Here is a 22,999-nt window from a genome sequence, read left to right as displayed (position 1 = left end):
AGAATCTTGCTGTCACCCAGGCTGGAATACAGTGGCACCATCTAGGCTCACTGCAACCTCCACTCTCCCAACCCTCCAGCCCCCCGGGATCAATCAATCCTTCCATCTCAGCCTCCCAAGTAGCTGAGACCACAGGTGCACACCACCATGCCCCGTTAATTTTTGTACTTTTTGTAGAGATGGGGTTCTGCCATGTTTCCCTGGGAGGCTGGTCTCAAACTCCTGGGCTCAAGTGATCCTCCTGACTTGGCCTCCCGAAGTGCTGGGATTACAGATGTTCGAACCATTGTGCCCAACCAGAGCGCAATATTTGATGCTCTTGTAGGACTGAATATACTAACCGTTGTCATTGTTTAAATTGCCCATTTATGTGTAGACAACTTGGCTAATTATCCACATTTAATTTTAATTTTTGGTTAAATTCTATCTCCTCACTAGCCTGTGAACCATACGAGGACAGAGAGTTAAGTGTTTAGCTCACGGTTAGATCCCCAGGATTCAAAACAGCAAACAATAGGTGCTCAATAAATACTTATTAAATGAATGAATGGAGAACAGACACCAAAACCACATTTCCAGGTGATGAAATTATGAGTAATTTTGTTCTCTCTCTCTCTGCGGCGTATCTATATCTTCTTTTCCTATTCGTTTTCTACCAGAAAAAGTGTGCTGTGAGTTAAAAACTAGTCTTTTGTGGACTAGTGTGGAACTGTCTGTTCCTGATTCCTGTGGAAGCAGGAATACATTCATAACATGCTCCATTAAAAAAGGAGTTCTAGGCCAGGCAGAGTGCCCCATGCCTGGAATCCCAGCACTTTGGGAGGCCGAAGCAGGAGGATGGCTTGAGGCCAGGAGTTCAACACCAGCTTGGGCAACATAATGAGCCCCCTGTCTCTACGAAAAAATAAAAATCAATTAATAAATAAAAATTAGCCAGTCATGGCGGCACACACCTATAGTCCCAGGTACTCAGGAGGCTGAGGATTGCTTGAGCCCGGGAGGTTGAGGTTGCAGTGAGCTGTGATTGTGCCACTGCACTCCAGCCTGGGCGACCCAGCAAGACCCTGTCTCAAAAAAAAAAAAAAAAAAAAGGGCTAGGTGCAGTGGCTCACGCCTGTAATCCCAGCACTTTGGGAGGCCGAGGCAGGTGGATCACCTGATGTCAGGAGTTTCAGACCAGCCTGACCAACATGGCAAAAGCCTGACTCTACTAAAAATAAAAATTAGCCAATTGTGGTGGTGGGTGCCTGTAATCCCAGATACTCGGGAGGCTGAGGCAGGAGAATCGCTTGAACCCGGGAGCCAGAGGTTGCAGTGAGCCGAGATCACGCCATTGTACTCCAGTCTGGACGACAGAGCTAGACTTCATCTCAAAAAAAAAAAAAAAAAAAAAAAAAAAAACAACAAAAAAAGGATCCTTAGGGCTGCCAACTTTATAGTAGAAGTTGAGGTGGTAGTGGATTTCTCCTACAGAAAAGACCAAGTAAACACAAAGGAAAAAAAGTTTAAAGAACCAAAACACCAATCTTATCTGAATTCTAGTTTTCCAGGGTGTGATCCAGAACCTATGGATCAAAACCAGAATCCAGCAGCAATTCAGCGTGAGGCACTAACAGTTCTCCTGCTTCCCAATACCCTGTACCCCACCTCTGCTCCCGCCCACAAATCTTTGTTTTGCAGGTCCCTGTAGCAGCCTTGGCTTTCACACCCTCATACACAATAGTTGACACTAAAGCCCATTTGCCTGCCCTCTTTGATAAAACAGTGACAGCAAGACAAAACATCACCAGCAAAAGTCTTTAAAAATTTAAAGACCCTGATAAAGTCCTCCATTCTGCATCTGCCAGCGAAGGAAATGGCCTCTGGCAAGTGCCTCTGTTGCTGTCCCCACCCCCACCCCCACCCCCACCCCCACCCCACAACACCTTTTCTACAAACATCCCCTTCTCAACTTGTCCTTAGCTGCCTGCTGGAGGGCACCAGATCCACTTGCCTGAGGAGTTGGAGGAAGGGGAAGCCCCCACGACCCCACTGTATAGTCACGGGGGTGAAACTAATGAGCTGACGTTCTTCAAGCATTTGGAGGATCAAAGCCTGAGATCTGAGGACTTGGCGAGAACACAGCGCTTGCAGGCATGGGTGGGCACAAGCCAAGAGGTCCCTCCCCTCCCCGAGGCCTCCCCACCCCGCCTCCCCGAGGCCTCCCCACCCCGCCTCCCCGTGATCACACAGGGCCAGGTGCTGTGCATACTCGGGTTGAGCCCACCTGCCAACAGACAGGTGTGAGGGCTGCCCCAAGAAAGTCAGGTCCCTAAACTGATAGTGCAGAAAAGGAAGAATTCTGAAACATTGTAATTAAATTAATACAGGAATTTGGGAAGGGGAGGGGAAGTAAAGGACAAGGAAGAAGAAAACAAGAAAACAACAATCACTCATTATCTCTCCAGATCAAATTAACCTGTGCTAGGAGTTTAGTTTATTTGCTCCTAGTCTTTTTATTTTTTCTTTTCCTTGGTTTTTTTTTTTTTTTTTTTTTTTTTTTTTTTTTTTTTTGAGACAAGAGTCTTGCTCTCTCACCCAGGCTGGAGTGCAGTGGCACAATCTTGGCTCACTGCAACCTCTGCCTTCCAGGTTTCAAGCGATTCTCCTGCCTCAGCCTCCCGATTAGCTGGGATTACAGGCGTGTGCCACCACGCCCAGCTAATTTTTTGTTTTTTGTTTTTTTTTGAGATGGAGTCTCGCTGTGTCGCCCAGACTGGAGGGCAGTGGCGTGATCTCGGCTCACTGCAAGCTCCGCCTCCTGGGTTCACGTCATTCTCCTGCCTCAGCCTCCCCAGCAGCTGGGACTACAGGCACCTGCCACCACGCCCAGCTAATTTTTTGTATTTTTAGTAGAGACGGGGTTTCACCATGTTAACCAGGATGGTCTCAATCTCCTGACCTCGTGATCCACCCGCCTTGGCCTCCCAAAGTGCTGGGATTACAGGCGTGAGCCACTGTGCCCAGCCTAATTTTTTGTATGGGTTTTCACTGTGTTAGCCAGGATGGTCTCGATCTCCTACCTTCGTGATCCGCCCGCCTGAGCTGGATTACAGGCGTGAACCACCACGCCCTGCTGCTCCTATTAATTTTTATTTTTTGAAACAGAGTCTTATTATGTCACCCAGGCAGGAGCACAGTGGTGCAATCATGACTCACTGTAGCCTCAACTTCCTGGACTCAAGCCATCCTTCCACCCCAGCCTCTGGAGTAGCTGTAACTACAGGAGCACACCACCACACACTCAGCTAAATTTTTATTTTTTGTGGAAATGGGATTCCACCGTGTCGGCCAGGCTGGTCTTGAGCTCCTGGGCTCAAGCCATCTGCCCACCTCGGCCTCCCAAAGTTCTGGGATTACTGGCATAAACCACCGCACCCACCCCAAGCTACTACTTTTTCCTGCAGATATTGACAAGATAATATTTTTCTCCTTTAACCAGGTAATGTGGTGGATTACATGAATAGGGTTTCCGTAGTTGAAATGCCCTTGCCTTCCTGGGATAATCAATTGCAATTATTTTCTACTGTGAGTTCCTTTTCTAGCCCCCTGTCTCAGTTCATGCCTTGGAGGGGCCATGTTATTTCCCATCTTGGCTCCTTGTCAAAAGCTCTAGTTGCTTAGCTGGAATGTTCTAGAAGCTTCCAGAAACTTGGTTTGCTTATTAGTGATGTGGTAGGAGTGGTCTCACTCATTGCTGGGGTGGGGACAATGAAGTGGGAACAAAAGGAAATGAGGGAGGTCTTGCTCTCACCAGCCTGCATAGTTCTCAGGAATGAATTAGTTCCCTCGATAATGGGTTGCTATGAAGCCAGGATGCCCATCAGGTTCTCCCCTCCCCACAGGTGTCCATTTCCCCTTTGACCTTCACCACATTGTAACAGCACAAAAGCTCCTGCCAGAGCCAGGGCCATGTCCTTGAATTCTCAGCTGGCAGAACTGTGTGGTTAATAAATCTTTCTTTGTTAAGTTACCCAGCCTCAGGGATTCTTTTATAGCAACATAAAGTGAACTAAAACAGTCAACACTGAAAAGAAATGAAGTACTGGCCGGGCACGGTGACTCATGCCCATAATCCCAGCACTTTGGGAGGCCGAGGTGGATGGATCACCTGAGGTCGGGAGTTCGAGACCAGCCTGGCCAACATGATGAAATCCCATCTCTACTAAAAATATAAAAAATTAGCCGGGTGTGGTGGTAGGTGCCTATAATCTCAGCTACTGGGGAGGCTGAGGCAGGAGAATTGCTTGAACCCGGGAGGCGGAGGTTGCAGTGAACTGAGATCGTGCCACTGCACTCCAGCCTGGGCAACAAAGCAAAACCCCATCTCAAAAAAGAAAAAGAAAAGAAATGAAGTACTGATACAATCCACCTGTGGCTGAACCTTGAAAATATTATTTAAAGTGAAAGAAGCCAGTCACAAAAAATACAACTAATTGTTGTATTAGTCAACTAATACATCTAATAGTTTGCCTATTCTGGACATTTCATATAAATTAATACAATTAATTGTATTATTATTATTATTATTATTTGAGACTTAGTTTCGCTCTTGTTCCCCAGGCTGGAGTACAATGGCACTCTCGGTTCACTGCAGCCTCCACCTCCCAGGTTCAAGTGATTCTCCTGCCTCAGCCTCCCAAGTAGCTGGGATTACAGGCACCGGCCACCATGCCTGGTTAACTTTTTGTATTTTTAGTAGAGACGGGGTTTCACCATGTTGGCCAGGCTGGTCTTGAACTCCTGACCTCAAGTGATCCACCCACCTCGGCCTCCCAAAGTGCTGGGATTACAGGCATGAGCCACCACGCCCAGCCAATTGTATTAATTGAAAATTGTGTTAATTTATATGAAATGTCCAGAATAGGCAAATCTATAGAGACAGAAAGCAGATTGGTGTTTGGCTGATGCTGGGGAGTTTGGGAAGAAATGAGGCATGATTACAATGGGAATGAGGCTTCTTTTTAGGGTGATGAAAATATCCTAAAATTGATTATGGCGATGGCTGTGTAAGTCCGTGAATATACAAAAACCACTGAATTGTACACTTTAAATGGGGGAATTGTGTGGCAGATGAATTACATCTCAAATAATGCTGTTATTTTTTTAAAAGCTTAAGAAACGTGTACTACAATTTCCCTAAGGGAGCTATTACTGCAGACACCCCATGTGAACGTGTGTCACAGCTGGCACTGAGACCAATCAGACCACAAATGGCTCCAGCCAATCGCATTTGGCAATGCTTGGTCATGCACCGGTCACACGGAGCTGCCAGTTCTTAATAACACTGATCACGGGAGTTTACAGGCCATTTCCTAGATGCCATGCTTGGGCTGACAAAGCGATGTAGCGATGGTTCATAGCAAAGACTCTGCAATGAGACAAATTCAACTTGGAACCTGGGCCCTGTCTTGTGAGCACTGGCAAGTTAGCCTCTCAGTCACAGTTTTCTCATGCGTAGAATGGAGCTAATGCCTACCCTATAGGGGATTAAATAAAATGCTATTTGCAGAACAATGAACACAGTGCCTAGAACTGGGGAAAGGATCAGTACATGGTAACTGGCATCATTAATAGTAAGGCATATAAAAAACTGAGCACAGCGTCTGGCCCTTAGGGAGTGGTCAAAACACAAAATAAAGTTACACTTTTCACAAGAAAAATATCTATGAGACAGAATAAACTTTCCAGACAAGGGCAGAGAATTTGAATTCTGTTGCTAAAAACAAAAGTAGGTAACTTTGGATGTTGCTACTTGCCCACAACCTGGCTTTCACCTGATTCTACAGCCTAAAGCACCAGGTTCTCTCCTGAAGCCTCTTGACCAATCCTGTCACATCACTAATGAGCAAACTATGTTTCCAGAAGCTTTTAGAACATTCCAAGTAAGAAACTGGAGTTTTCAACAAGGAGCCAAGACAGGAAATGACATTGTTCTTCCAAGGCATGGACTGAGACAGGGACCTAGAAAAGAAACTCACGATAGAAAATAAATGCAATTGGCCGGGCACGGTAGCTCACGTCTATAATCCCAGCATCTTGGGAGACTGAGGTGAGCGGATCACGAGGTCAGCAGTTTGAGACCAGCCTGGCCAACATGGTGAAATCCCGTCTCTACTAAAAATACAAAATTTAGCCAGGAGTGGTGGAGAGCACCTGTAATCCCAGCTACTCAGGAGGCTGAGGCAGGAGAATCACTTAAACCCGAGAGGCGGAGGTTGCAGTGAGCCAAGGCTGCACCATTGCACTCCTGCCTGGGTGACGAGCAAGACTCTGTCTCAAAAAACAAGACAAGACAAGACAGAAAGGAAGGAAGGAAGGAAGGAAGGAAGGAAGGAAGGAAGGAAAAAAATAAATGCAATTGATTATCTAGGAAGGCAAAGGCATTTCAACAGCACAAAATCTTTTCATGTAATGCACCATATTCCCTGGTTAACAGAGAGAAATATGGTCATCTCAATATCTGCAGGAATAGTTTCGGCTGGGCAAGATGGCTCATGCCAGTAATCCCAGAACGTTGAGAGACCAAGGTGGGCGGATTGCTTGAGCCCAGGAGTTGAGACTAGTCTGGGCAACATGGTGAAATATTGCTTCTACAACAAATGTATGAAAATTAGCTGAGTGTAGTGGCACGTGCCTATTGTCTCAGCCACTCAGGAGGCTGAAGCCACAGGATGGCTTGAACCCAGGAGGTCGAGGTTGCAGTGAGCCATGATAGTAACACTATGGTCTAGCCTGGGCAACAGAGCAAGAAAAAAACTCTCCAAAAAAAATTAAAAGAAATGCAGTGGCTCATGCCTGTAATCCCAGCACTTTGGGAGACCAAGGCAGGTGGATCCCCTGAGGTCAGGAGTTTGAGACCAGCCTGGCCAAAATGATGAAACCCCTTCTCTACTAAAAATACAAAAAATTAGCCAGGTGTGGTGGTGGGCACCTATAATCCCACCTACTTGGGAATTGGGAGGCTGAAGCAGGAGAATTGCTTGCACCTGGGAGGCAGAGGTTGCAGTGAGCCCAGATTGCACCATTGCACTCCAGCCTAGGTGGCAGAGGGAGATTCCTTTAAAAAGCAAGTCTTTAGAAAAATAAATAAATAAAATAAAAGGTGCATTTATATGTATATGCTCTGTATCAGTTAAGTATTACTGTGTAACAAAGTACTCCAAAATTTAGTTCTTAAAACAACCAACATTCTCTTTACTTATAATTCTGTAGGTCAGCAATTTAGGCTGTGATCAGCTGGATGGTTCTTCTGCTAGTTTCACCTTGAATCCCTCAAGCAGCTGCAGTCATCTTGTGGCTGGACTAGGATTGGATGGCTTAGGATAGCCTCATTCATGTCTGGTGTTGGGTGTTGGTTCTTAGCTAGGTCTCCCTACTTGGGCTTTTGTGTGTGTGCGTGTGTGTGTGTGTGTGATGCGGTTTCTTATTTTTGAGACAGAGTCTCACTGTGTTACCCATGCTGCAGTGCAGTGGCCCAATTAGGGCTCACTGCAACCTCCATCTCCCAGGCTCAAGCCACCCTTCCGTCTCAGCCTCCTGAGTAGCTGGGACTACAGGTGCATGCCACCATGCCTGGCTTTTTTTTTTTTTTTTTGTAAAGACAGGGGCTTGCTATGTTCCCCAAGACGGTCTTGAACTCCTGGGCTCAAGCGATCCTCCTGACCTAGCCTCCCAAAGTGCTGGGATTATAGGTGTGAGCCCCTGTGCCCAGCCTTGGGCTTCTTTTTTATTTATTTTTTTGAGATGGAGTCTCGTGCTGTCGCCCAGGCTGGAGTGCAGTGGTGCAATCTCAGCTCACTGCAAGTTCCACCTCCCAGGTTCAAGTGATTCTTCTGCCTCAGCCTCTTGAGTAGCAGTAGCTGGGACTACAGGCATGTACCACCACACCTGGCTAATTTTTGTATTTTTAGTAGAGACGGGGTTTCACCAAATTGGCCAGGCTGGTCTTGAACTCCTGATCTCGTGATTCACCTGCCTCAGCCTCCCAAAGTGCTGGGATTACAGGCATGAGCCACCACCCCCGGCTGCCTTGGGCTTCTTTATACAGCAGTGGTAGAACTTCCAAAGACCAAGCTGCAGGGTCTTTTAAGGTCTAGGTGTGTCATGGTTAATTTTATGTGTCAACTTCACTGGGCTAAGGAATGACCAGATAGCTGGTAAAACACTCTGGGTGTGTCTGTGAGGGTGTTTCTGGGGGAGATTAGCATTTGAATCAGTAGACTGAGGACAGAATTTGACTCTCTGCAACGTGGATGGGCATCATCCCATCTATTTGGGGCCCAAATAGAACAAAAAAGTCAAGGAAGGTAAGAGCTTCTCTCCGTCTTTCTCTTCTTGAGCGGGGACACCTATCTTCCGCTGCTCCTGAGCTCAAGAGATCCTCCTGCCTCAGCCTCCCAAAGTGAGGGGATTAGAGGCGTGAGCCTCTGAACTTGGCCTAAATGTCTTAAAACTTAGCAAATTTTCAAAAATGTATACAACCATGTGAACAGATTGCCAGGGCTGCCTTCTGGGTCTTAATGAGAGGCTTGTGCCAGTGGGCCCTTGAAGCTTAAGCTTTGTTAGTTTCTGGGAAAATATCTGGGGTAGTCAGGCTAATGGCCCCCCACATATGTCTACATTCAAATCCCTGGAACATGTGAATATGTTGCTTTGCATGGCAAAAGGGATTTTGCAGGTGTGATTAAGTTAAGGATTTTAGGCCCAGCTTGGTGGCTCATGCCTGTAATCCCAGCATTTTGGGAGGCCAAGGCGGGTGGTTAGGAGTTCGAGATCAGCCTGACCAACAAGGCAAAACCCCGTCTCTACTAAAAATACAAAAATGAGCTGTGTGTGGTGGTTCGTGCCTGTAGTCCTAGCTACTCCAGAGGCTGAGGCAGGAGAATCACTTGAACCCCGGGGGGCAGAGGATACAGTGAGCTGAGATTGCACCACTGCACTCCAGCCTGGGAAACAGAGTGAGATTTTGTCTAAAAAAAAGAAAAAGAAAAGAAACTCTCCAAGCCCAGGCACCCATGCTTTGGTAGTAGTTTGATATCAAAACTGGCCACCCTTACCCCTCACTGTATTTTCATCCTTTATGATAAGACTTTGCAGCCTCTCCTCTCTAAATGGTGGCATCTATTTCTCCAACCCTAGAATCTGGGCTGGCCTTGCTTTGGCCAACATAATGCAGCAGAAATGATGGTGTCCACACCTGGGCCTTGCACATGTCAGCTCTTCTCTTGGGAGATTGCCTGTGCTGTGAAAACAAGCCCAGGTTAGATTGCCGGAGCATCGTGGACTAGTCACCCCTGATGCTGAGATAATAGGCAGCCAAAAGCCACCACTGCACTCCAGCTTGGGCAATAGGAGTGAAACCCTATCTAAAAAAAAAAAAAAAAATCCATGAAATTGCATGAGATAACTGAGGGAGGGAATGTAGATAAAGCAAATGTTTAAGGACTGAGCCCTGAGGCATATCCAAATTTAAGAGGCTGGGCAGATAAGAAACCAACAGAAGAGACTGAGTCAGGTAGTAGAAATGGATAACAGAGTGCCATACTGAATTAAGGAAAGAAAGAGTTTTGTAAGGGCTGGGCGCAGTGGCTCAGGCCTGTAATCCCAGCACTTTGGGAGACCAAGGCAGGTGGATCACTTGAGGTCACGAGTTCAAGACCAGCCTGGCCAACATGGTGAAACCTCATCTCTACTAAAAATACAAAAATAAGCTGAGCATGGTGGCCCATACCTGTAATCCCAGCTACTCCAGGAGGCTGAGGCAGGAGAATCGCTTGAACCCAGGAGGCAGAGGTTGCAGTGAGCTGAGATCGCTCCATTGCACTCCAGCTTGGGCAACAGAGCGAGAATCCATCTCAAAAAAAGATAGAGAAAGTTTTGTAAGGAGCAGGGAGTGATCAACTAAGTCAAATTCTGCAGCTGATAGGTTAAGCAAGAGTAGGACTGATCAATGGCCATTGGATCTCCTAAAGTGGAAATCATTGGTGAGCTTTGAGACATTTTGGTGGACTGCTGGGGTGAAAGCTGAATTGTAATTGTGGTGAGAAGAAACAGGAGGAGGAGAGGAATTGGAGGTATGAGCTCAGACAAGCTTTTCAGGAGATTTTCTGGAAAGGGAGGGAGCAGAGTAATTAGGTAAGAGCAGGAGGAAGATGTGAAGTCAAGCTAGGAACCTTTTCCCAACATTTTATTGTGAAAGTTTTCCAACATACCAAAAAGTTGAAAGAATTTTACAGTGAACATATGCAGACCCACTCTCTAGATTCTGCGACCAACATTTTACTATACTTGCTTTATCACATGTATACCCATCTATCCTTCCCTCAGACAGCTGGAGCGCAGTGGTGTGATCATGGTTTACTGCAGCTTTGACCTCCTGGGCTAAAATGGTTCTCCCACCTCAGCCTCCCAAGTAGGTGAGACCACACTTTTAACAAATGTTTTGGCTGGGCACGGTGGCTCGCACCTGTAATCCCAGGACTTTGAGAGACCGAGGAGGCCAGATCACCTGAGGTCCGGAGTTTGAGATCAGCCTGGCCAACATGGTGAAACCCCATCTCTACTAAAAATACAAAATTAGCCGGGTGTGGTGGTGCATGCCTGTAATCCCAGCTATTCAGGAGGCTGAGGCAGAGAATCTCTTGAACCCGGGAGGTGGAGGTTGCAGTGAGCAGAGATTGCACCATTGCACTCCAGGCTGGGTGACAAGAGCGAGACTCCATCTAAAAAAAAAAAAAAATTTGTAGAGATGAGGTCTCACTATGTTGCCGGGGCTGGTCTTGAACTCCTGGACTCAAGTGATCCTCCTGCCTTGGCCTCCCAAAGTGCTGGGATTACAGGCATAAACTACTTCGCCCAGCAGGTATTAGTTTTGTTTTTTTGTGGTTTTTTTTTTTTTTTTTTTGAGATGGAGTCTCACTCTATTGCCAGGCTGGAGTGCAGTGGCATGATCTCGGCTCACTGCAACCTCCGCCTCCCAAGTTCAAGCGATTCTCCTGCCTCAGCCTCCTGAGTAGGTGGGATTACAGACGCCTGCCACCACGCCCAGCTAATTTTTGTATTTTTAGTAGAGATGGGATTTCACTATCTTGGCCAGGCTGGTCTTGAACTCCTGAGCTTGTGATCTGCCCGCTTCGGCCTCCCAAAGTGCTGGGATTACAGGTGTGAGCCACCGCGCCCGACCTTTTCTTTTCTTTTAACATTGATAAATTACAGGCTGATTAAAGTTTGATGGGAAAAATGTAATGGGTGGAGGAGACTGAGGATACAGGAGAAAGTGGGAGGGATTATTGAAGCAATGGGCCATGTGGAAAAAAAGGGCTAAATCTACTGCTAAGTGATGGATTGATCTTTTTTTAAAATTTTGTTTATTATTTTTTTATTTTTATTTATTTATTTTTTTGAGACGGAGTTTCGCTCTTGTTGCTCAGGCTGGAGTGCAATGGCACAATCTCAGCTCACCGCAACCTCTGCCTCCCGGGTTCAATCGATTCTCTTGCCTCAGCCTCCCGAGTAGCTGGAATTACAGGCATGCGCCACCATGCCCAGGTAATTTTTTGTATTTTTAGTAGAGACGGGGTTTCTCCATGTTGGTCAGGCTGATCTCGAACTCCCGACCTCAGGTGATCTGCCCACCTCGGCCTCCCAAAGTGCTGGGATTACAGGCGTGAGCCACCACGCCTGGCCTGGATTGATCTTTAAAAAGGGGTGCAGGGGATCTGGTTCAGCGGCTGGCACCTGTATTCCCAGCACTTTGGAAGTCTGAGGCAGGAGGATCATTTCAGCCTGGGAGGTCAAAGTTACAGTGAACCATGATTGTGCGCTGCACCCTAGCCTCGGTGACAGAGTGAGACCTTGTCAAACGACAAACAACAACAACAAACAAACAAACAAAAATATCGCATGCAGAGCTGTGGAAAGAGGCTGGGCGCCGTGACTCACGCCTATAATCCCAGCACTTTGGGAGACCGAGGCGGACAGATCACCTGAGGCCAGGAGTTCGAGACCAGCCTGAGCAACATGGTGAAACCCCCATCTCTACCAAAAATACAAAAATTATCTGGGCATGGTGATGCAAGCCTGTAATCCCAGCTACCTGGGAGGCTGAGGCAGGTGAATCGCTTGAACCTGGGAGGCGGAGGTTGCAGTGAGCTGAGCTGGCACCACTGCACTCCAGCCTAGGTGACAGAGCAAGATTCCACCTCAAAAAAAAAAAAAAAAAAAAAAAAAAAAAAAGAGCTGTGGAAGGAAGAAAGGTGGGGCACGCATGTTCACGGATGCAGGGAGGCGGGCGTGGGAGCTTGTGGAAGTTCTCTTGTAATGAAATAATTGGCTGAGGGTGAGCACACAGGAGACGGGCTGTGCATGAGAAGAGAGAGAAGGTATGAAATAATATCTAGGATAGTGGGAGAGTGAATGGCCTGAGAAAAGTGGTAAGATTGCCAAGCAACCCCAGGGGTCCACTTGAAGTTAATGGTCAGGCATTTGAAACAAGTCCCTGTGGTTGTGAGTTTTCCCCAGTCTGTTCAGCTGCACGGGTGTAGCTACAGAGTAGAAGAGTTGGAATTAATGGTGTTTTCCTGGGTGAGTACAGAAAAGGGGCAAGGAAGTTGAGGATGTATATAAAGAAGTGACTGTAATGATGGACCATGGAATGTCAGACGTGAAGATGGAAGTGAGGCAATGTCAAGTGTAAGAGATGATGGAAAGGTGGTAGAATCAATGGATTGCGGGTCCAAAAGGAGTCAAAGAATTACTGGAGTTGGAATACTTGAAAAGTGGGCTGGAGGGAGAGGTAGTGATTATCGAGCAGGATGCTTGAAATCAGGATTATGGGGTTACAGCTATTGGAACGATAGTTATAAATTCTCACTAGCATAATGTTCTCAAGGGTCCTCCTCCTCGTTGGTATTGAAGTTATGATTCTTAGTGTTGGAGAGAAGGTGAAATCACCAAGGAACGGGGAGTAGTGACTCAGGTTCCGTAGCTGTCCGCCTTAAGGAGGGAGGAGGCTGATGACCTGGGACCTAGAGCCAGCTCACATGAAGAGGGATTTACTCCAGGGCATCCAGTGATAGAAGAGGAATGATAAGGCTAGCTATCAGGAACCGGATCCAGAAAGTCAAGAACCAAGGTTGTGCTCTCTGGGCCACCAGGCTTTCTCATTTCTGCCTCTCCCTGCCCTTCCCTTTCTCTCGCAGCCATCCTCCTCCTCCTCATCTGACCTGACATGGCCTCCACAGCCCCTCCACAGCCCCAGCACAATACAACCTTGCCTTTCAACTTTCTTCTAACTGCTTTCATCTCTGTCCCACATTTCCAGGACAAAGAGCCTGACTGCCCCAGCCCAGCCGAAGAATCGGTGTCCCACTGGGTCTATACTGTCCACTCTTAGGTCAGTCAGCCATGGCCCAGGGTGTGGGGGCCTGTGGCATAACACGGCAGCCCAGGCAGTAGGCTGAGACCTCTCAGAACCGGATGTGGCTGGAGAGACCAGGAGCAGCCTCACTGGCGTCTCCCCCAGGAGGCACAAACACCAGCTAAGTAAGAAGAAGGCAGGAAGATGTCCCCAGGTGATGCTGAGGTGGAGCTCGGCTCTCCACCCTCCCTGGCCATCCTGCCCTGGGGAACAGTTTCTGACTCTCAGCACCTCCCTGTCTGAAAAACCCTCAGGGTTGCTCAGAGTCATCTGGACAGATAAGATTCTGCCTTCTGGCCTGAGAAAGCCTGACTGGTACACACTATCCATCCCTATGATAGGTATTTGGGCTTTTTGTTGGTTTGTTTTCAATTTTAAGACGGAGTCTTGTTCTGTCACCCAGGCTGTAGTGCAGTGGTGCCATCTCAGCTCACTGCAACCTCGACCTCCCGGGTTCAAGCGATTCTCTTGCCTCAGCCTCCCAAGTAGCTGGGACTACAGGTGCCTGCCACCACACCCAGCTAATTTTTTGTATTTTTAGTAGAGACAAGGTTTCACCATGTTAGCCAGGATGGCCTCGAACTCCTGACCTCAGGTGATCCGCCCACCTCAGCCTCCCAAAGTGCTGGGATTACAGACGTGAGCCACTGCGCCCGGCTGGGGGTATTTGTTTTTTTTTAACATTGATAAATTAAGGATGACTGAAGGCTGACGGGAAAATCCAACGAGTGGAGAAGATTAATGATGCAGGAGAAAGCGGCAGGGATTATTGAAGCAAGAGCTGAATAGAAAACAGAGGCCAGGATTGGGGGCTCTCTCACTGACCAGTGCCAGGGGATTTGCTGGGACCTCTTCCTATCATGTCACAGAGGCTTTAGGAGACAGAAATTTTGTCACAAGTGATCAGCTTGAGCCACGACCCTGCTTAAGTCCCTTAGTTGATTCTCATGGGGGAGACAATAAGAGAGAGAGGAAAAGGAAAGGAAAGGACTCTCGGAGATTCTCTAAATTGTGGGGAAATGCGGGTTATTTTATTTTATTTTATTTTTTATTATTTATTTATTTTTGAGACGGAGTCTCGCTTTGTCGTCCAGGCTGGAGTACAATGGCACGATCTCAGCTCACTGCAAGCTCCGCCTCCCAGGTTTATGCCATTCTCCTGCCTCAGCCTCCCGAGTAGCTGGGACTACAGGTGCCTGCCACCTCGCCCGGCTAGGTTTTTGTATTTTTTAGTAGAGACAGGGTTTCACCGTGTTAGCCAGGATGGTCTCGATCTCCTGACCTCTTGATCCGCCCGTCTCAGCCTCCCAAAGTGCTGGGATTTTATTTTATCTTAATAAAATTTTATTGGCTGGTGCGGTGGCTCACACCTGTAATTCCATCACTTAGGGAGGCTGAGTCAGGCAGACGGCTTGAGCCCAGGAGTTCAAGACCAGTCTGGGCAACATAGAAAAACCCTGTCTCTATAAAAAATACAAAAATTAGCTGGTGTGGTGGCATGTGATTGTGGTCCCAAGTGGTTGAGGTGGGAAAATTGCTTGAGCCCTCGAGGTTGAGGCTGCAGTGAACCGTGATGGTGCCATTGCACTCCAGCTCTAAAACAAACAAACAAACAAACAAACAAACAACAAAAAAAAAAACAAGAGAACCTATTGATTTTTTTTTTTTTTTCTGAGACGGAGTCTCACTCTGTTGCCAGGCTGGAGTGCAATGGCATGATCTTGGCTCACTGCAACCTCCACCTCAGAGGTTCAAGCAATTCTCCTGCCTCAGCCTCCCGAGTAGCTGGGATTACAGGTGCGTGCCACCATACCCAGGTAATTTTTTGTGTTTTTAGTAAAGACGGTGTTTCACCATGTTGGCCAGGCTGGTCCCGAACTCCTGACCTCAGGTGATCCACCCGCCTTGGCCTCCCAAAGTGCTGGGATTACAGGCATGAACCACCATGCCCAGCCATTCTTTCCATTTTTTGACAGTGTTCTGGACCTTACTTCTTTCACTTTATATAATTTACAGTTTGTTCTCTATGAGTATATAGAAAGCTGTTTGATTACTTTTCTTCCTTTTTTCTTTTTAAACTGCTGCATAGTATTCCACTGAAATGTGTCTCCCTAATTTATTTAGCTGATCTTCTACTGATGAACATTTGGCTTGTTTCTGATCTTTTACTACTATAAGCAATGGCGCAGTGAACATCTTTGTGCATAAATTATTTCACACATGTAAAAACATATCTGTTAGCTACAGTCCTAGGAGTAGAAGTACTAGCTAAGAGGCATATTTTATTTGCATTTTCTTTTCATTTGTTTGTTTGTTTTTTGAGACTGAGTCTCACTCTGTCACCCAGGCTGGAGTGCAGTGGCGTGTCCACGGCTCACTGCAGCCTTGCCCTCCTGGGCTCAAGCAATTCTCTTGCCTCAAGCACCTGAGTAGCTGGGACTCCAGGCCTGCATCACCATGCCCAGCTAATTTTTTTGATATTTTGTAGGATGGGGTCTCACTATGTTACTCAGGTTGGTCTTGAATTCCTGGGCCCCAGGGATCCTCCCTCCTCAGCCTCTCAAAGTACTGGGATTACAGGGTGAGCCACCATGCCTGGCCTCATATTTGCATTTGCAACTTTTATAGATTTATTTAAATCATGCTCTATATCAACCACAGTTTTGTGCAAGAACCAGAAACCACTTTAGGTAGTTCAAGCCAAAGGAGATTTAATAGAGGAAATCAGGTGTTCACAAAATTACTGAAATGACTGTAGGAGGGGCTTTAGCCTGGGCTTCCAAGAGGTCCCCAGGTCAATACACAGCTAACTTTCTGGGGAAGCCACTCTTCTGAGATCACTACTGGAACTGCAGCCAGAAGTTAGGATCAAAATGTCACTACTGACACCTAGGACACCAGATAATGGACTCTGAATATGCTGCAGAAAAATCTCAGGTCTCCACAACCTTACTTGACAGCAGAGACAGCCAAAAGTACAGGGAAAATGGCCTTTGTCTTTCCATCACCTACCCCATGTCTCATTAATTCTTCTAACTAGTAGGTCCTAATTTCTATCCAAAACTCTAGCTGCAAGGGAGTCGGGGACATGTAGGTTTAGTTTTCCAATGTCTCCACCTAGAAGAGAGTGGAATGAGTCAGACCGAGAGAGCCAGTCCACAGTACTCTCCACACCCTCCATAAAAGGGGTGTAAAATTACACTCCCACCAACATAGGATCCTGTCAACTCTTTGATTTGCTAATCCAAAACACGGAAAACAGTACCTTATTGTTTTAATTAACATTTCTCTTATTATAACATTTCTCTTATTATTATATAATATAATCTCTTATATTATCTTATCTCACAAATCATCAAAATATATATCCCTGTGAATAGAATCCAATGTGAGTGCTGCCCCCTGGAATTGTGCAGCATGGTGACCCTGTAATATGAATAAATGTTATTTAAATTTCTTCTTTATGTATGAATTCTGTATGTCTTTTGGCCACAGACCCACAGATGGCCTTTTTTTTCCCACCATGATATATTTAACATACATAGAGTCTGTATAATGGCACAGTTTTCTAAACCTAGAGTTTAGCTAGTGATCCAACAATTTTTTTCCCTTTGGGTCATTTCTCCCCAGGGTATAGTCCCAGTGAGGGGTAAGAAGGGACAGCCTGTACTTGAAATGTCACAAGCCTGTCAAATTCTGGAGTTCTAGAACTTCGAAATTAAACTACACTCAAAGTGTCTCTCCAATGCCAGTTTACACAAAATTATAGTTTGCCTCCTGCCTGAAGATTTAATTATGAATCATGCTGGATGGAGGAGTGAGGACACTGTGTGCCTAGTGAGCTGGGCAGCCATTCCTGCCTGCTGGGCTTACGTTTCTGTGGTTTATAATGTCTTCTCCAGTGAATAATAACCTCGGGTTCATGCCAGGCCTTTTGGTCTTTGTTGATGACCTATAGGGACTAGAAGCCTGAGATTTTAAATTCAAGAACAGGCCTTTTAAGCCTGGTCAATCAATCAGGCTGCATAGTCAGAGCCACAGATAGTACAAGTTGCCAAGCTGCTGATGTAGAAAGAAACCCAGGTACTCAGAGGAACACACCATTTGCCAGAAAGTATGGGGTTGATTCTTTTTCTTCTCTCTTGAAATTGTTCAGTTGCTATCAGGCTTCAGGTGCTCAGTGGCAAGGCCAGTCAACAAGGAGAGCACTTACGGACGTTACTACAAACCCCAATCTGATGCACCAAATTTTGCCATTAGGTATTCACTCCTTTGGCTTAAACATTCCCCCATCAACCCAGCACTCCCTCCTGACCTGCTGATTATTTTCCACTTGGTCAGGCTCGAAGTGTTCTTGTCATTTTTGATCCTTTCCTCTCCTCCTCCTCCTCCTGTCCCAATCCAATTAATCATGATGCCCACTGAATTATTCCTTCAGGGTGCCTGGGGAAGGCACCTGGAGTTGTAAAGTACTGGCTATGACCTTGAGCAAGTGCTTCCAATCCTCTCTGAGCCTCAGTTTCTTCACCTGTAAAGGAGAGCTAACAATACCCTGCCTCACGAGGTTTTTGTGAGGATTAAAAATAACACATGGAGGCCAAGTGAAATGGCTCACGCCTGTAATCCCAGCACTTTGGGAGGCTGAGGCAGGCAGATCACAAGGTCAGGATTTCAAAACCAGCCTGACCGACATGGTGAAACCCTGTCTCTACTAAAAATACAAAAATTAGCTGGGCATGGTGGTGTGCGCCTGTAATCCCAGCTACTCAGGAAGCTGAGGCAGGAGAATCACTTGACTTCGGGAGGCAGAAGTTGCAGTGAGCCGAGATAGCGACACTGCACTCCAGCTTGGGCAATAGAGTAAGACTCTGTCTCAAAAATAAATTAAAAAACAAAAAACAAAACAAAACAAAAACCATGGTTTTATAAAAACAAACATGCACACATATACCCCAACACGTCCCCACAAGCCTCTTCAGCTGATTAGTGTCAAGCCTCATGACTTACAAGACCACACAGATTATATTTTAAAACACACACAATACTAATAATACATGGTTTTATAAAAGTGAGGTCACAGCCCATGTATAAAAAATAGATATTTGAGAAAAGAAAAAGAAAACAGCAACAATAAAATAAATATGTGGCCCCAAGTTGGTACTTTCCTTTCTAGTCCTTTCTTTCATGATCTAACCTAGGTTCTTGCTTCATTTCTGCCACAGCTCCTTTTTTTTTTTTTTTTTTTTTTTTTTGAGACAGAGTTTTGCTCTTGTTGCCTAGGCTGGAGTGCAATGGCATGATCTTGGCTCACTGCAACCTCTGCCTACCAAGTTCAAGTGATTCTCCGGCCTCAGCCTCCTAAGTAGCTGGGATTACAGGCATGAGCCACCTCTCCCAGCCATTTTTTTTTTTTCTTTTTTTTTGAGACAGAGTCTTGCTCTATCGCTCTGGAGTACAGTGGTGCAATTTTGGCTCACTGCAACCTCCATCTCCTGGGTTCAAGCGATTCTCCTGCCTCAGCCTCCTGAGTAGCTGGGATTACAGGCGGGCACCACCACACCCAGCTAATTTTTGTATTTTTTGTAAAGACGGGTTTTTACCATGTTGGTGGGGTCTCAAGTGATCTGCCTACCTTGACCTCAAACTCCTGACCTCAAGTGATCTGCCTACTTTGACCTCCAACTCCTGACCTCAAGTGATCTGCCTGCCTTGGCCTCCCAAAGTGCTGGGATTACAGGCATGAGCCACAGCGCCTGGCCAGAATGTGGCTATTTTTGACCACGTTGGCCCAAGCCACTGTCATTTCTCATCTGGATTATTGCAACAGTTTCTGCTCCACTTCCCTCTGCACCTGCAGAGGGAAGGATAGAGCCTATCCTTCTCACAGATGCCAGAACAATCTCTTAAAAATTGAAAATCAGATCCTGTTACTCCCCAGCATAAAATCATTCAACTGCTTTCTATTTCTCATAGAAATAATCCATTCCCTCTATTTTTTTTTTTTTTTTTTTTGAGACGGAGTCTCACTCTGTCACTCAAGCTAGAGTGCAGTGTCACGATCTCGGCTCACTGCAAGCTCCGCCTCCCGGGTTCACGCCATTCTCCCTCCTCAGCCTCCCGAGTAGCTGGGACTATAGGCCCCTGCCACCACACCCGGCTAATTTTTGTATATTTTTTTTTTATATAGAGATGGGGTTTCACTGTGTTAGCAAGGATGGTCTCAATCTCCTGACCTCGTGATCCGCTGCCCACCTCGGTCTCCCAAAGTGCTGGGATTACAGATGTGAGCCACCGCACCCGGCTCATTCCCTCTATTTTGTTCCTCAATTGGTCTCAATTCTTTCACCTTCAGGGCCTCTGCGCTTGCTGTTCTCTCTGCCTGGTCCATTCTTACTCTGCAGCTCAGGAGTTTGCAAACTATAGCTTGTGCACCAAATCTTACCTGCTGTCTATTTTCATACTGCCCATGACCTACAAGTGGTTTTTACATTTTTTGTTTGTTTTTCTGGTTTTTTTGAGATACGGTCTTGCTCTGTTGCCCAGGATGGAGTACAATGGAGTACTCCATTCTCTAGCCTTAGCCTCCTGAGTAGGGACTACAGCCATATGCCACCACACCTGGCTATTTCTTTTTGTAGGTGGGGGTCTTGCTATGTTGCCCAGGCAGGTCTCAATCTCCTGGCCTCATTCTATCCTCCCAACTTTGGCCTCCCAGAGTCTTGGAATTACAGTTGTAAGCCACCATGCCCAACCAGTTTTTACATTTTTAAGTAATTAGAAAAAATTAAAATTAAAAAGACCAATATGTCAGATACATGAAAATCATATAAAATTCAAATTTTAGTACTGTATCCATAAAGTTTTATTGGAACACAGCCTCACTCATTCATTCATGTATCATCTAAAGCTGCTTTCTAAAAGTAACAGCAAAAGTAAGCTAAAGAGGCAAAGATCGTATGGCCCACAAAGCCTAAAATATTTACTAACTAGCCCATTAGAGAAAACATTTGTCCTGCTCTGGTTCTCCTGGCCAGCTCTTCACGCTTCAGGTATCAATTAAAAAAAAATCTCCTGCCCATTCAATCTCATCCCACCCTCCATTACTCTTGATCTTAACTCTATTTTCTTCCCAGCAAATACCACAATCTGTACTTACTTCTTTTTTTTTTTTTTTTTTTTTTTGAGACGGAGTCTTGCTCTGTCGCCCAGGCTAGAGTGCAGTGGCCGGATCTCAGCTCACTGCAAGCTCCGCCTCCTGGGTTCACACCATTCTCCTGCCTCAGCCTCCCGAGTAGCTGGGACTACAGGCGCCCGCCACCTCGCCCGGCTAGTTTTTTGTGTTTTTTAGTAGAGACGGGGTTTCACTGTGTTAGCCAGGATGGTCTCGATCTCCTGACCTCGTGATCCGCCCGTCTCGGCCTCCCAAAGTGCTGGGATTACAGGCTTGAGCCACCGCACCCGGCCTGTACTTACTTCTTTATTTATTTTCCTGTTATTTTATTTTATTTTATTTTGAGACAGGGTCTTGTTCTTTCACCCAGGCTGGAGTGCAATGGTGTGATCACAGCTAATGGCAGCCTCAACCTCCTGGGCTCAAGTGATCCTCCCACCTCAGCCTCCTGAGTAGCTGGGATGACAGGTGTGCACTACCACATGTGGCTAATTTTTGTATGTTTTTGTAGAGATGGGTTTTGCCATTTTGCCCAAGCCGATCTCAAACTCCTGGCTCAAGCCATCTACCGGCCTCAGCCTCCTGAGTAGCTGGGACTACAGGTGCGTACCACTGTGCCCAGCCTTAATTTTTTGTAGAGACAGGCTAGTACTGTGTTACCTAGGCTGGTCTCAAACTCCCAGCTTTAAACAATCCTTTTACCATGGACTCCCAAGGCACTGGCATTAGATGCATAAGCCACTGCACCCAGCTTCCTGTTTGTTATTTATATCCCCCACTAGACTGAACACTCTATGAACACAGAGACTGTGTCTCTGTAGATCACTGTATCTCCAGTGTCTGGCAGAATGTCTAGGCATGGTAGGCCTCTAATACATATTTAACAAATATTTATTTAAATATTTATTTAATATTTAACCGATATTAATTAAATAAATATAAATAATATGAAATTTGCAAGAGTCATAGATTGAATTATTATTGTTATAATTCTGTCCCTTTAAAGAACCCATATTCTCAGCCAGGTGCAGTGGCTCACACCTATAATCCCAGCACTTTGGAAGGCCAAGGCGGGAGGATTGCTTGGGCCCAGCAGTTTGAGACCAGCCTGGCAACATAGACCTGGCAACATGGCAAGACTATTTCTAAAAAAAAAAAAAGAACCCATATTCCCAAAGTGCCACCCTCCGCTTTGACGGGCTGTCCAGTTGGGAGGTGCCTCCATCACTTGGTGTCTCTCTCTTTTTTTTTTTTTTTTTTGAGATGGAGTCCTGCTCTGTTGCCCAGGCTGGAGTGCAGCGGCATGATCTCAGCTCACCACAACTTCCGCCTCCCAGGTTCAAGTGATTTTCCTACCTCAGCCTCCCAAGTAGCTGGGATTACAGGCACCCGCCACCACGCCTGGCTAATTTTTTGTATTTTTAGTAGAGACAGAGTTTCATCATGTTAGCCAGGCTGGTCTCAATCTCCTGCCCTCAGGTGATCCACTTGCCTGGGCCTCCCAAAGTGCTGGTATTACAGGCATGAGTCACCGCGCCCGGCCTTATCATTCAGTTTCTGAATGCCTCTATTTTGCCCCCAGTAGGTTCACAAGGCATCTTTCTGGACTCTGCTTCCCGCATTTTAACTTCTTAAGCAGCTGCCATTTACTAACTAGCTGTGAGATCCTAAGCAAATTATCACTCTACCTCAGTGTCCTCATCTGTAGGATGGGGACAATAGAAGTCCCTACCTCATACGGTTGTGAGGATTAAATTAAAATGTTTAGTTCATGGTAAGCATTAAACAGATGTTTGCTAAGTTGGTTCTTTCCTTCCCACCAGAGATCTTTCCAACAGTCTTTTACATAGTCTCTATAAGGGGCTGGATTTGTTAGCTATTGCTCTATAATAAACTGCCCCCAAAACCCAGTGGCTTAAAACCATTGCTCAAGAGTCTGTGGGTCAGCTGGGCTGTTCTACTGATTTCAGCAGGCTTGGCCCACCTCCATGGGGCTCACACATGAATCAAGAGTCAGCTGCCAGGTCCCAGGTCAGTTGGTGGCTGGCAGGTCTGGGGTGGCCTCACTCATATATCTGGCTGTTGGCTGCCTGTTACCTGGGCAACAGGGGTGACTGGGCCACGATGCTCCTGCCATCTAGTCTGCGCTTGTTTTCACAGCGGGGGCAGTCTCCCAAGAGAAGAGCAGACATGTGCAAAGCCCAAGTGTGGACACCATCATTTTTGCTGCATTATATTGGCCAAAGCAAGGCCAGTCCAGATTCTAGGGCTGGAGAAATAGATGCCACTATTTAGATAGGACAGGCTGCAAAGTCTTATTATAAAGGATGAAGATACAGTGAGGGGTAAGGGTGGCCAGTTTTGATATC

At 46.3% G+C, this 22,999-nt stretch overlaps 2 non-coding genes across 2 annotated transcripts; both read left to right on the top strand.

Moving 5' to 3' along the window:
• Window positions 1–699: 699 nt before the first annotated feature.
• On the top strand, window positions 700–817 carry LOC140711763 (small nucleolar RNA U109). Its single transcript, XR_012093055.1, has one exon. It is a non-coding gene; the product is annotated as a small nucleolar RNA U109 (small nucleolar RNA).
• Window positions 818–1,386: 569 nt separating this feature from the next.
• LOC119627789 (small nucleolar RNA U109) lies at window positions 1,387–1,475 on the top strand. The gene has a single exon (XR_005244020.2). It is a non-coding gene; the product is annotated as a small nucleolar RNA U109 (small nucleolar RNA).
• The last annotated feature ends 21,524 nt before the right edge of the window (window positions 1,476–22,999 follow it).

This window comes from Chlorocebus sabaeus, chromosome 5 (genome assembly GCF_047675955.1).
Source record: "Chlorocebus sabaeus isolate Y175 chromosome 5, mChlSab1.0.hap1, whole genome shotgun sequence".
NCBI lineage: Eukaryota > Metazoa > Chordata > Mammalia > Primates > Cercopithecidae > Chlorocebus > Chlorocebus sabaeus.
Note: the sequence above shows the minus strand (reverse complement) of the source record. Positions and strands in the feature narration are given on the sequence as shown.